We start from the raw sequence: 11,898 nt of genomic DNA, 5'->3' as shown, positions 1-11,898 counted from the left end.
TCCTGCCACGCCCTCCCGCGCCACTCCTCCTGGAGAAGGACGGGATGTCCCCAGATCTGCCACTTGTGGGGTCCCTGCTCCAAGAGCAGGGGTCAAATGTGCCTTGGATCACAGTTTAAGGTAAGCCTGAGCTGAAAGCCCCTGCCTCGACTCCGTCTCTGCAGCCGGCTTCCCCACTGTGATGCTTGGAGGGCTCTGTCACACTCAGACACCCCTGGTCTTTCTGTGACCCCATGGGTCCTGAGACCACACAGTCCCCACGAGGGCTCTGCCCCCGCTTAGCCTCTGGGGCCACGTCTCTCAGTGGAGCAGACTTCTAAAAGTTCAGATTTTGTGCTCCGCTGCTCTACCACTTGCTGGGAGCTGGCCCCTCCCCCACCCCAGGTCTATCTTCCTGTATGTCACTTTGGCTTCACTTCACACATCCTACCTACCAAAAAGGGGTCACTTTTCTGTTCCAAGAGTTGCTGATCTTCTCTTCAATCTCTTGTTGAGTTTGTAGGTGTTCAGAGTGGTTGGATAACTATCCAGCTGGATCCCTCGGACCAGATGAAATTTAGGTTTCCTACTCCTCCGCCATCTTGCTCCTCCTCTGAAAAGCTCTCAGCTTTTCCCTGTTGAGGACGATACTTGCTGTGGGCTTTTCATAGATAGCTTTTATGTTATTGAGCTATGTGCCCTCTATCCCAATATTTTGAAGAGTTTTAATCAGGAAAGAATGCTGTATTTGGTCAAATGCCTTTTCTGCTTTAATTGAGAGGATCATAAGGTTCTTATATCTTCTTTTGTTAATGTGACCTATCACACTGGCAGAGGGGATTTTAATCTGACTGACGGTGAGTAGAGAATTTGTTCTTTTTTTAGGAGACATCAGCTCCTACCAGCCCCTAGCAATGGAGCACCAGAGTGGAAGTTAACCACGGTCTACACTCCTGGCCCTGGCACCCACTGGCTGGGTCCCCTCAGCCATGTCTTAACCTCTGAAACTGTTTACTTCCTGATACAGATAGAGTCAGAGCGTCTTGTTTGCAGGGCTGCTGAGAGATCCAGGTGATTGGGCAGCTGTGAGGCACGTAGGGAGCATTCCACACCTCCTGGTTACTGGTAGCTCTGGATTATCACAAACTCCTTTGTGTTGGTCCCCGCCCGCCCCTGGTGCCCTGGCTCCCAGTACACGGCTGGCGGGGGCTCGTGGAGCCCAGGGAAGGATCAAATGCAGAAACCACTGAATGACTGTGTCAGGGGCAAGAGCCAGGAGCAAAATGGTAAGTGAGAGCGTGGAGAAGACAAAGACAGGGAGAAAAGGTGAGGGGTCACTAAGGAGAGGCCGTTCTGCAGAGACTCAGGAAGGAGGTAGGGGAGCACCAGGAGAATGAGAAATTCAGAAATGCAAACAGAGCGATTAGGGTGAGAGCTGAGGAATCACAAGAACCACGGGCTGCTGTTTCAGTGATAGTAACTGCCTATTACAGAGCAAGCAAAGGAGGGAGACTGCTTCTTGGCATGAGGTTTTGTTTGGGGGTGATGGGATGTTCTGGACGCTGATAGTATTGGTTGCACAATAGCGAATATACTAAAACCACTAAATTATACATTTTTAATTGGGTCTATGTAAACTCTATCTCCAGACAGTAAAAGGAACAAGGGGAAATGCAGCGTGCTGGTCCCATCTGGGGTGTGCGCGCGCGGGAGCACTGAAGATACTCGAAACATGCGCTCGGTTCTTCATGGTCATGCCAGGGGTTGATTTTCTTACTCATTAAACCGTAGAGATATGCTTTACTTATGCTTTTTTGATTGTATAAAAATATGACAAAAATTTAAAATGCGTCCTATAAGGGAGAAAAGCATGGGAGAAAAAGAACAAACCGAGGAAGATACCGGAGCAGAAATATCTAGGAGAAGAGACGCAGCGGGATGGGAACCTGCGTCAGGAGATGCTCAGGCCACCCTGTAGGCTGCCCAGGCACTTCTGCCAGCCGGCCCCACCCCAAGCCCTCCCTGAGGCTTGAGGTCAGCTAAAGCTGGGGAGCTGCCAATGGCCTCAGCCTCCTGCCCCAGCTCTGACTTGGCCTTCTACGCCCAATGTTCCTCTTTTTTTATATAAAATACACAGTCACCTCCTCCAGGATGTTTTCCCTGATATAGCCAACCAAACTGGTCCCTTGCCACCTTATAGACACTATTCCCTCACTCAGGATGCTGGTGTCCCGACCTTGAAGGCTCAGGATCTTTGATATTGTCTCTGTGAACTGCTCAGTGGTTTTAATATGCTTGGGGTCATGCCTGCCTCCCACCTGTAAGCGTCTCAGGGCAGTGACTGAACATGTGGGCCAGTCCCCCCAGCCAGACAGCCGGCTCAGCTACTTGAGCAACCAAACGGCTCTGTGAATGGTGTCCTTACACACAAAGGGAAAACCTCTCTCCCAGATACAACACTCTGTCTCTAAGGCTCCCCTGCAAAAAAGATGCACAGAATATATGTGGTATAAAGAGCTCCACAACAGTCACCTGACAGAGAAATGATGAACTCTATGTAGATAGCTTATAACCTGAAAATCCACTTGAAAATACATGACTTTGCTGGCTCTTCCAACAAACATAAGGACAACGAAACACTTAACACTTAGAACAGGACGCAGAGGCGCTCCGTACAGGCGGCGCTGAAGTGCTCCGCCAGCTCACACCTGCTTGCTTTCCACCAGCCTCCTTTATGCTCAGCCAGCAGCCCAGGGCCCCAGCAGACAGCTCTGTCCGTCTGCCAGCACGTCCTGCTGCCCCCACGCCTGCTAGCCCACACTGACCAGGAGGGATGAGAAGGAGCTGCTGAGGGTGGTGTCCAGGAAAGGACACTGGTGGGAAGATGGGAAGAGAAAGGTGCACCTGCTGTGGCCTGACCAGTACCAGCTGGGGTCTCAGACGATAGCTCAGAACATCCCTCCAGACTGAGGCAGGAAGAGGTCATGGCCACCCAGAGCTCCCCTGGCGGCTTCCTCCTTCGGGGTTTCTCTGAACGCCCAGGACTTGAAAGAATCCTCTTCGCGGTTGTCCTACCTTCTGACTCAGGTGGGCAACACCCTCACCATTCTGTTGTCCGTGCAGGACCCCAAGCTCCACTCCCCAATGTACTTTTTCCTCTCTGACCTGTCCTTCTTGGACATCCGCTTCACCATGAGTTCCATCCTCCAGATGCTGGTCAACCTCTGGGGCCCAAAACCCATCAGCTTCCTTGGCTGCTCTGTTCAGCTCTTCATCTTTCTGTTCCCGGGGACCACTGAGTGCACCCTCCTGGCAGTGATGGCCTCCGACTGCTATGCGGCCATCTGCCAGCGCCCCCACTACACCACCATCATCTAGCCCTGCCGGTGCCAGCAGCTGGCGTCCGTGGCGCGGGTCATCGGGCTGCTGGAGTCAGTAGTCCAGACGCCACCCCTCTCCGCCTGCCCTTCTGTCCCCATCGGCAGATGGATGACTCCATGTGTGAGATCCCAGCTCTAATCACATTGTCCTGTGGGAACACCACCTACAATGAGGCCCGGAGGGCTGTGGCCAGCGTCCTCATTCTGGTCGTGCCCCTCGGCCTCATCCTTGTCTCTCACTGTGCCATCGCCCGAGCAGTGCTGAGGATTAACTCGGCGAAAGAGTGGAGGAGGATGTTTGGGACCTTCTCCTCCCGTCTCACAGCGGTCACCCTCTGGTGCAGCTCAGGCATTGCCGTCTCTCTCCGGCCCCAGAGTTCCTATGCTCGCAAATGGGGCAAGTTCTTTGGTCTCTTCGATGCCGTGGGCACTCCAGCGCTTACCCTCTCGCCTGAGGAACAAGGAAGTCAAGAGAGCCTTCAGGAGACTGCTGGGGAAGGACAGGGACACAGGCGGAGCTGAGTGCTGGTCCATGTGCTTCCCAGTCCAGAAGAGGCCCTCGTGCCGCGGGCAGGAAGCCTGTGTTCCCCGCACCTGTGCCCTCCCCCACAGTGCCACGCCAGTGGAGGATGGTGTGTGCACGCAGGGGTGCTTGCATGTGCCCTATCTGTAAGGCAGGGACAGGAAGTGGGCTGAGGTGGGGAAGGCACCGATATGTGAACAGGAGAGATTTCAGATTATCTCCTCTTTGATCTCTTTTGTCTTTAATGGTCTTTGCCTTCACCACGATGTGTCTACACCATCTGTCCTAATGGTTTCACACCCATTTCTGATCCCTGCCACACCATTTTGCTTCTCCCTTCAGTTTTTCCCACACTTCCTTCTGTGTGTTTTGCATTGTTCATTCATTTCATCCTCCCAAATGACAGCAGGAGGGGGAGCTGAGGTCAGGCAAGCTCTGAAACCAGCCCAGGAACACAGACTTTAGATCTAAGATCTAAGCCATGCAACCTCTCTTAGGGTACTCAGATGTCCCCGCACCTTCAGCCTGGGAACAGAGCAGCCTCGGGACAGAGAGGGGAGTCACTTGATGCCTGCATTTCACACACACACACACGCACACACACACACATGCACACACACACACACACCATGGGTCACATCAGCACCTGCATTTTACCCCCCCATCCCCACCCTAGAGGTCACCTTGGCACCAGCATTGCTTTCCCTGGTGTCCACAGGCCACCTTGGTGTAGACATTCCTTCCCCTGGCATCCATGGGTCACCTCAGTGTGGACATTCACTCCCCTGGTGTCCACAGGTCCCCTAAGTGTGGACATTCCTTCCCTTGGTGTCCAAGGGTCACCTCGGTCCCTCCATTCCTTCCCTCAGCATCCACAGGTCTCCTTGGCTTCTCCATGCCTTTCCCCCAGTGTCCACGGGTCATCTCAGTGCAGGCATTCCTTCCTCCAGCATCCATGGGTCACCTAGATTTCTCCACTCCTTCCCCAGCACCCATGAGTCACCTTGGCATGGACATTCCTTCCCCCCACGTGCACGGGTCACCTAAGTGCGGGTGTTTTCCTCTGGGCAGAGGAAAATCTCAGAGCCAGGAGCGCCCCCACCGTGGGCACTGAGCAGGAACGTGTCCACCAGGTGGACCCACAGGGCTTCTCCTGGAAGTCATCATCAGCCCCGCAGTCTGCTCAGACCGTTGTCGTCACTGAGTGTGCACTGATTAGGACACTCCAGGTACCATGTACGTGATTTACGCGTATCAATGCATTTAATCCCTGTCACACCATGAGGTGGATCCTAGCTTTTTCAGATGCACAGAGTCTTTTTCATAAGACACGAGCTAAGCAGCAGCTTCAGGTCAGCGACCTGTCCCCAGGAGGCTGACTCAAGTCTCTCCGTCCTTAACCCGGTCTTTTGGTAGAAACAGTGCTTCTACTGCCCAGGTAAGAAGTCTCAGCTTCTCAGTAAACTTTGAAGAACTCATCCCAATCTAGAAACAAATCTAAACCAATTTTGCATCCAAAGGAAGTTTCCTTCCTGGGAATAAGAAATTATTGAAGGCCTCAAAGCATCCCATGTGATCAAGACGCCGCAGTAAGTGGTTGGAAGTTTTGTTACGGCTCATGGTATGCATTCCTGGCTTAGATGCCCCAGAAGGCTTCAGACTCCCAGAAGGCAAGGGCCAAAATGTTGTGGAAAATTGGCACCCAATTAATTCTATGAATGAACGAATGAATCTCTCCAAAGAATGCATATGGCTTTCTGGAGATCCTAATCGCACACATGCTGTCTCTCAGCTTTTCCGTGGCAATGACAACACCAAATTCTCTTTGGCGCATGCTGATGAAATAAGAAAATGGGAAAATCCTACTTTTATTCTAACCCCAGCACAAAATGGCTTTGGCAGAACATCTTCTCCCTGCAGCAGCAGCACACAACAGCAGACTTAACTCCGTGTTCATCCTGAGCCTCCCAGCAAGCCACGGGCAGTACCCTTGTGTCCCTCATGCTCCTCTCAGACCACGTCCCGCTCTTAATGTAGATCCCCCAGCTGGTAGTAATATCCTAATCCCATCCCTGCAAGTACTACTGACCCTGATCTCACTTTTCAGATCATGTCATTTCTTTTTCTCCTGACCCGCCACCTTTTCTCACCTGCACCCGCTCTTCAGCTCTGGTCGCACAGAAGCCTGTGGGGGACACAACAGAGCCTGACATGAAGCAGTCTGAAAGGAACTGTTTTAATGAAACCTGACATGTTTGAATAAAGGGCTTAACACAGGCTTTAGAACTAGCATTTCAGTCTGAATTAATTCTCCGTGTGACGTTATCTGCTCAAAACGTCAGGAGGAAATCTATGCTAAACTTAACAATAACCCTCGAAGTGTGCAGGGAAGACAGAGGTGGTCGGAGACAGATTTCCAGCTTATGTAACTGAGTGTGAGGCTGTTAGCCTTATGAGTCAAACCCACCAGTTATCTCACCAGCACGAGATGGGTTTACTCAGGGATTAAAAAAAAAAAAAAAAATGCAGGGGCGCCTGGGTGGCTCAGTGGGTTAAGCCTCTGCCTTCGGCTCAGGTCATGATCTCAGGGTCTCAGCAGGGAGCCTGCGTCCCCCTGTCTCTGCCTACTTGTGATCTCTGTGTGTCAAATAAATAAATAAAGTCTTTTAAAAAAAAAGAATTATAATCCAGGACAAACGAGATTCAGCAAAACGGTACGCAAGTCCAGGAAACACAGGAGAGTTACACTTTTTTCTTCTTAAGGATTAAAGGACTGAGTGGAGAATGCTGTTAGGAACTACCAGTCCATTGCGGTAAGCTGGGGATTCAAAGCGTGGTTGCTTTTCACTGCCTGAGCGGCTCTAGGGGCGGGGCTGAGAAGGCTCCGTCCGTCCTGCTGGAATAGTAGAGGGGCGTCCACAGAGAGCCCCCTCCCTGTCTTCCTGGCAGGTCTGCTGGTCACCAGGAGAGGCGGGGCTGACAGCTCACACTGTTGGCCTCCCAGCCCAGTTGGGGTGAGCTGTCCCATCACCCCTCACAAGAAGCCCAGAACAAAAGAACAAAGTGCGTGAGTGCCTAGGTGTGCGGGAAGCAGAGGGTTCTTCCTAGAGGTCTGAACCTCTGCAGAGGGAACAAAATTAATATGAAATATTTGCCAATGCTTCACGTGTAAAGAGCTAAACGGTCTTGCGCATGAGTGACCCCGGAGCGGCAGGCAAGCTGAGGACAAAGCGGGCGCTGGCGCCCCACCATCCCCCTGCCGTGGGTATGTGTGACATTCAGGCACTCCGGCGGCCCTAAAGGAAGAACAAATAGTTAGCTTGTAGATCACAGTCCTGCAAGATGAGTCTCCTTCAGTTTACAAATGTCTTAGCAATCCACAAGAACAAAGCATTTCTGTCAATGGCTTAGCTTCCAGAAGGAAATGTAGATACAGTTAAATGTCCTTGGAACCTGCAGCCCATGACAGATTCTTGAAGCAGGCAGAGTGCAGTGTTTCTCCAGGAAGCTTCCTACTGTCTTCTTGTTAATGCCTTGCTAGAGGGGGAAACAACCTTAACTTGACAATGGCAAGGCCTCCCAGCGTCCTGCAAGTCTTCTTTAACACAGGAAAATCTTTTTTGAAACCTCCCTTTTCCTTACCTCCCCAGCCCCATAGTATATAATCACCAGCCCTGGAAACCCCAGGGCAGCTGCTCTTTCTGCCCACAGGTCCTGTCCCTGTGCTTGGTACCGGCACAAAAACAGACATGTAGACCCACCATTTTGCACCAAAGATGTCTCAAGAATTCATTCTTGGCTCCAGACCTCACCCCAATGAACCCCACCTATATTCCAAAATCCCATCATGAGGCTGGGACGCTGTGGGAGAAGGGTCACACCAGGGAAACGAATGATTGAGGAGGAAGGTAGGGATTGTGAACTGGATAAAACTGGAAAAAAAGATCCCTCCCCAGTGCTTGAAGCCTGTAAGATTTAGGTCCCATGAGGACAGGCACGTACCTGCCCTACTCAAGTACAGCACTTGAGTTGGAAGCCTTTGAGGGATGGCCTTCAAGAACTCGGTTTTAGCTGCCTACTCAAGTAGGGACAGCAGCTCCTTCCGACGGCCTCACTGAATCGTGAGTAGACACGGGTGCACGGAGCCCCGTTCACACCGCACCCCTGGCCACTGTGGAGCCAGGCTCCTATTCTCCTATGCAGAGTTCATCATGCTGGAGAGTAGCAGAGGTCACCTCCAAGAGAGACCTCTTTGGCATGTGGATTATTTTGAGCTAAGGCCTGTTGAGGATTCAATAACAGGCAAAGTCTCCCTTTTGCAAAGCAAAATCACATTTCTAAAAGTGCCTTCCTCCCTGAACTCCCGGAGGAATCTTCACACCTTCTGTCAATGGGGAAGTCATCAACTTAAATCTGGGTAACAAACCTAACTATGCGGCCCCTTCACAGCTCCTTCCCTGACTTCCTTCCTCAGCTGTCCTCAACCACCCTTTCCCTTTGTTTGGCCTAAAGTGGTTAAGCCCCACCAGTAACTGGCCGCTAGGGTCCCTCATCACTGGGGGCCGTGTGTGTGTGTGTGTGTGTGTGTGTGTGTGTGTGTGTGTGAGAGAGAGAGAGAGAGAGAGAGAGATATGCAGGGTTCAAGATGTGTTTGACCATAGCATTGAGGGTCCATATCTGGGCTCTCTACTCTGTTCCACTGGTCTATGTGTCTGTTTTTTGTGCCAGTACCATGCTGTCTTGGTGATCACAGCTTTGTAATAGAGCTGGAAGTCAGGCAACGTGATGCCCCCAGCTTTGGTTTCTTTTTCGACATTTCCTTAGCAATTCGAGGTCTTTCTGGTTCCTTACAAGTTAGGGTTGCTTGTTCCAGCTCTATGAAAAATGCTGTTGATATTTTGATCGGGATGGCACTGAAAGTGCACATTGCTCTGGGAAGCACGGACATTTTCACAGTATGTATTCTTCCAATCCCCTCTCCTGGTGACCAGCAAACCTGACAGGAAGACAGGGAGGGGGGCTCTCTGTGGACGCCCCTCTACTATTCCAGCAGGATGGACGGATCTCCCTGATATGAGGAAGTGGAGATGCAACATGGGGGCTTAAGTGGGTAGGAGAAGAATCAATGAAACAACATGGGACTGGGAGGGAGACAAACCATAAGTGACTCTTAATCTCACAAAACAAACTGAGGGTTGCTGGGGGGAGGGGGTTTGGGAGAAGGGGGTGGGATTATGGACATTGGGGAGGGTATGTGCTATGGTGAGTGCTGTGAAGTGTGTAAACCTGGCGATTCACAGACCTGTACCCCTGGGGATAAAAATATATGTTTATAAAACATCCATGTCGATAAAAGAAGTTGGGTATTCATCCTTTCTGATGGGATGCTTTTCCATGTCTTTCACGAGACAGATCCTTTACCTCTTTGGTTAGGTTTATTCCCAGGTATCTTAGCTATTGTAAATGGAATTGATTCTCTAATTTCTCTTTCTACAGTTACATTCTTAGTGTACAGGAAAGCAACTGGCTCCTATACACAATGGAATAGTCCTCAGTCATCAGAAAGGATGAATACCCAACTTTTTTTATCGACATGGATGGGACTGGAGATCATGCTGAGTGAAATAAGTCAAAGCCTGGATAAGGGGCTCCCGGTCCCTGTGCCCGAGCACGCAGCACCTGCCTGACAGGGCTGCCCGGGGCCTGGGAGCTGAGGACTGCCAAGCCCAGCACCCCAGGTCGCTCTCCCACCAACCTTGTTTCTTTTTTTTTTTTAATGATTTTTTAAATTTTTTTATTTTTTATAAACATATATTTTTATCCCCAGGGGTACAGGTCTGTGAATCACCAGGTTTACACACTTCACAGCACTCTCCAAAGTACATACCCTCCCCAGTGTCCATAATCCCACCCTCTTCTCCCAAACCCCCTCCCCCCAGCAACCCTCAGTTTGTTTTGTGAGATTAAGAGTCACTTATGGTTTGTCTCCCTCCCAATCCCATCTTGTTTCATTGATTCTTCTCCTACCCACTTAAGCCCCCATGTTGCATCACCACTTCCTCATATCAGGGAGATCATATGATAGTTGTCTTTCTCTGCTTGACTTATTTCGCTAAGCATGATACGCTCTAGTTCCATCCATGTTGTCGCAAATGGTAAGATTTCATTTCTTTTGATGGCTGCATAGTATTCCATTGTGTATATATACCACATCTTCTTGATCCATTCATCTGTTGATGGACATCTAGGTTCTTTCCACAGTTTGGCTATTGTGGACATTGCTGCTATAAACATTCGGGTGCACGTGCCCCTTTGGATCACTACGTTTGTATCTTTAGGGTAAATACCCAGTAGTGCAATTGCTGGGTCATAGGGCAGTTCTATTTTCAACATTTTGAGGAACCTCCATGCTGTTTTCCAGAGTGGCTGCACCAGCTTGCATTCCCACCAACAGTGTAGGAGGGTTCCCCTTTCTCCGCATCCTCGCCAGCATCTGTCATTTCCTGACTTGTTGATTTTAGCCATTCTGACTGGTGTGAGGTGATATCTCATTGTGCTTTTGATTTGTATTTCCCTGATGCCGAGTGATATGGAGCACTTTTTCATGCACCTACCTTGTTTCTGAACTTGACCTGCTTGCACACTTCCTCTGTCTTCCCACATCGAGAAACGGCGTCCCATGAAGCCCAGAGGAGCAGCTGCCGCAGCAGCGTCCCCAGTCAAAACTCGCTTATTGAGAAGACAACAAAACCAAGGCAGCACAGAGTGCTCCGAAATGCTGTTAGTGACCGAGTAGGCAGACAGGCTCCGGGTGGCCCCACACGCACGCACTCCGGCAGGCTCAGCAGTGAGAAAACCGGCTGAAGCCTGCCGGCGGCTGAGTCCCCTCGGAACAGAGGTAGGGAGGAGGGTGGCCGGGTGCTGCAGCACCGCCCGCCCTCTGGGGCCTCTGCCAGCGGTTCCGGACTCCTGCTTGCCCAGGAGTCCGGCTCCCCGGGTCACAGCAGGACTTCTGATCCCGTGTAATGTACACCCAACGAAGTACAAAGAGAGCCGGAGGCTATAGTTCTGGTCTTCTCGCATCTACCATGGGGCAGTTCTGAAGCCCATGGTTCACTTTCCAGTTGGCAGGCTTACCTACTCCACAGGCCTCTTGAGAACGGGACACATGGGAAGAGGGGAACTCATACTACGTCCGGTCAGCCTCAGCCGGAGAGTCCCGGCCCACTGGTTTTCCAGCTCAGGTCTGGTACCTCCTCTGCACGAGGTCTGCGGAACTTCAGAAACTGCCTCCTGAACAGGCTGACGAAATGGCAGGACCCACCCAACCCTTCGGCTCTTTGCAAAAATGGGAGAATAGCTTAAGGGGAAAAAAAAAAAAAAAAAAAAACCAGTGCCGAAGAGAAAGAGGAAAGTCCAGGAGCCGAGCACCCTTCTCTGCGAGGACACAAGCTCTGTAAGAGCCTCGGCACGCTTCCTTCCTTCCTTCGTGGACCGCTCAGAACGTTCTCGCCTAGGACAGTAACTTCCTTCCCAGCTGCTCAGCTCCCCCAGAGACTCTGCAGGCCGGGAGCGCTCGGGGGCTGTCCCAGGGGCCATCTCTCCACTGTCCCCAGCAGCAGCCATTTTCCTGTTGTTCTTGGTTCTAGGAGGGAGGGTCCTCACGTGTGAGCAGCCACATGCTCAGTGCCCCCCCCCGCCCCGTCAGAGGGCTCATTCAGCAGGAGTAGTGACGGGGCCGGCACGGCCACTCCGGGTCAGGGACAGTCGGAGCACCAGTCCTCACACCTGGCGTGGCTGTGATGAGCGGATGTCCACGGTTATCTTCACGAATGAGGCCGCGGAGGTCAGAGATCCAGAACTACTCCCACGCGGTGGTGACTGACCCGGGCCAGCGGACCCCACACTTGGAAGCTCTAATGCTGTCACTCACTTGTTTCAGCCTAACCCTGTCCTGCGTGGCCCCGCGAGGCCCTCAGTGGACCAACGCAATGCCTCTTTGAACCCCTGTACCCC

General features: G+C 51.6%; 1 pseudogene; it reads left to right on the top strand.

Annotated features, from left to right (window-relative positions):
- The first annotated feature begins 2,963 nt into the window (after nt 1-2,963).
- Nucleotides 2,964-4,032, top strand: LOC116589476 (annotated as a pseudogene).
- Nucleotides 4,033-11,898: the final 7,866 nt, after the last annotated feature.

This window comes from Mustela erminea, chromosome 4 (assembly GCF_009829155.1).
Source record: "Mustela erminea isolate mMusErm1 chromosome 4, mMusErm1.Pri, whole genome shotgun sequence".
NCBI classification, from domain to species: Eukaryota; Metazoa; Chordata; class Mammalia; order Carnivora; family Mustelidae; genus Mustela; species Mustela erminea.
The sequence above is the reverse complement of the archived record's forward strand: the minus strand, read 5'-3'. Positions and strand labels throughout refer to the sequence as shown.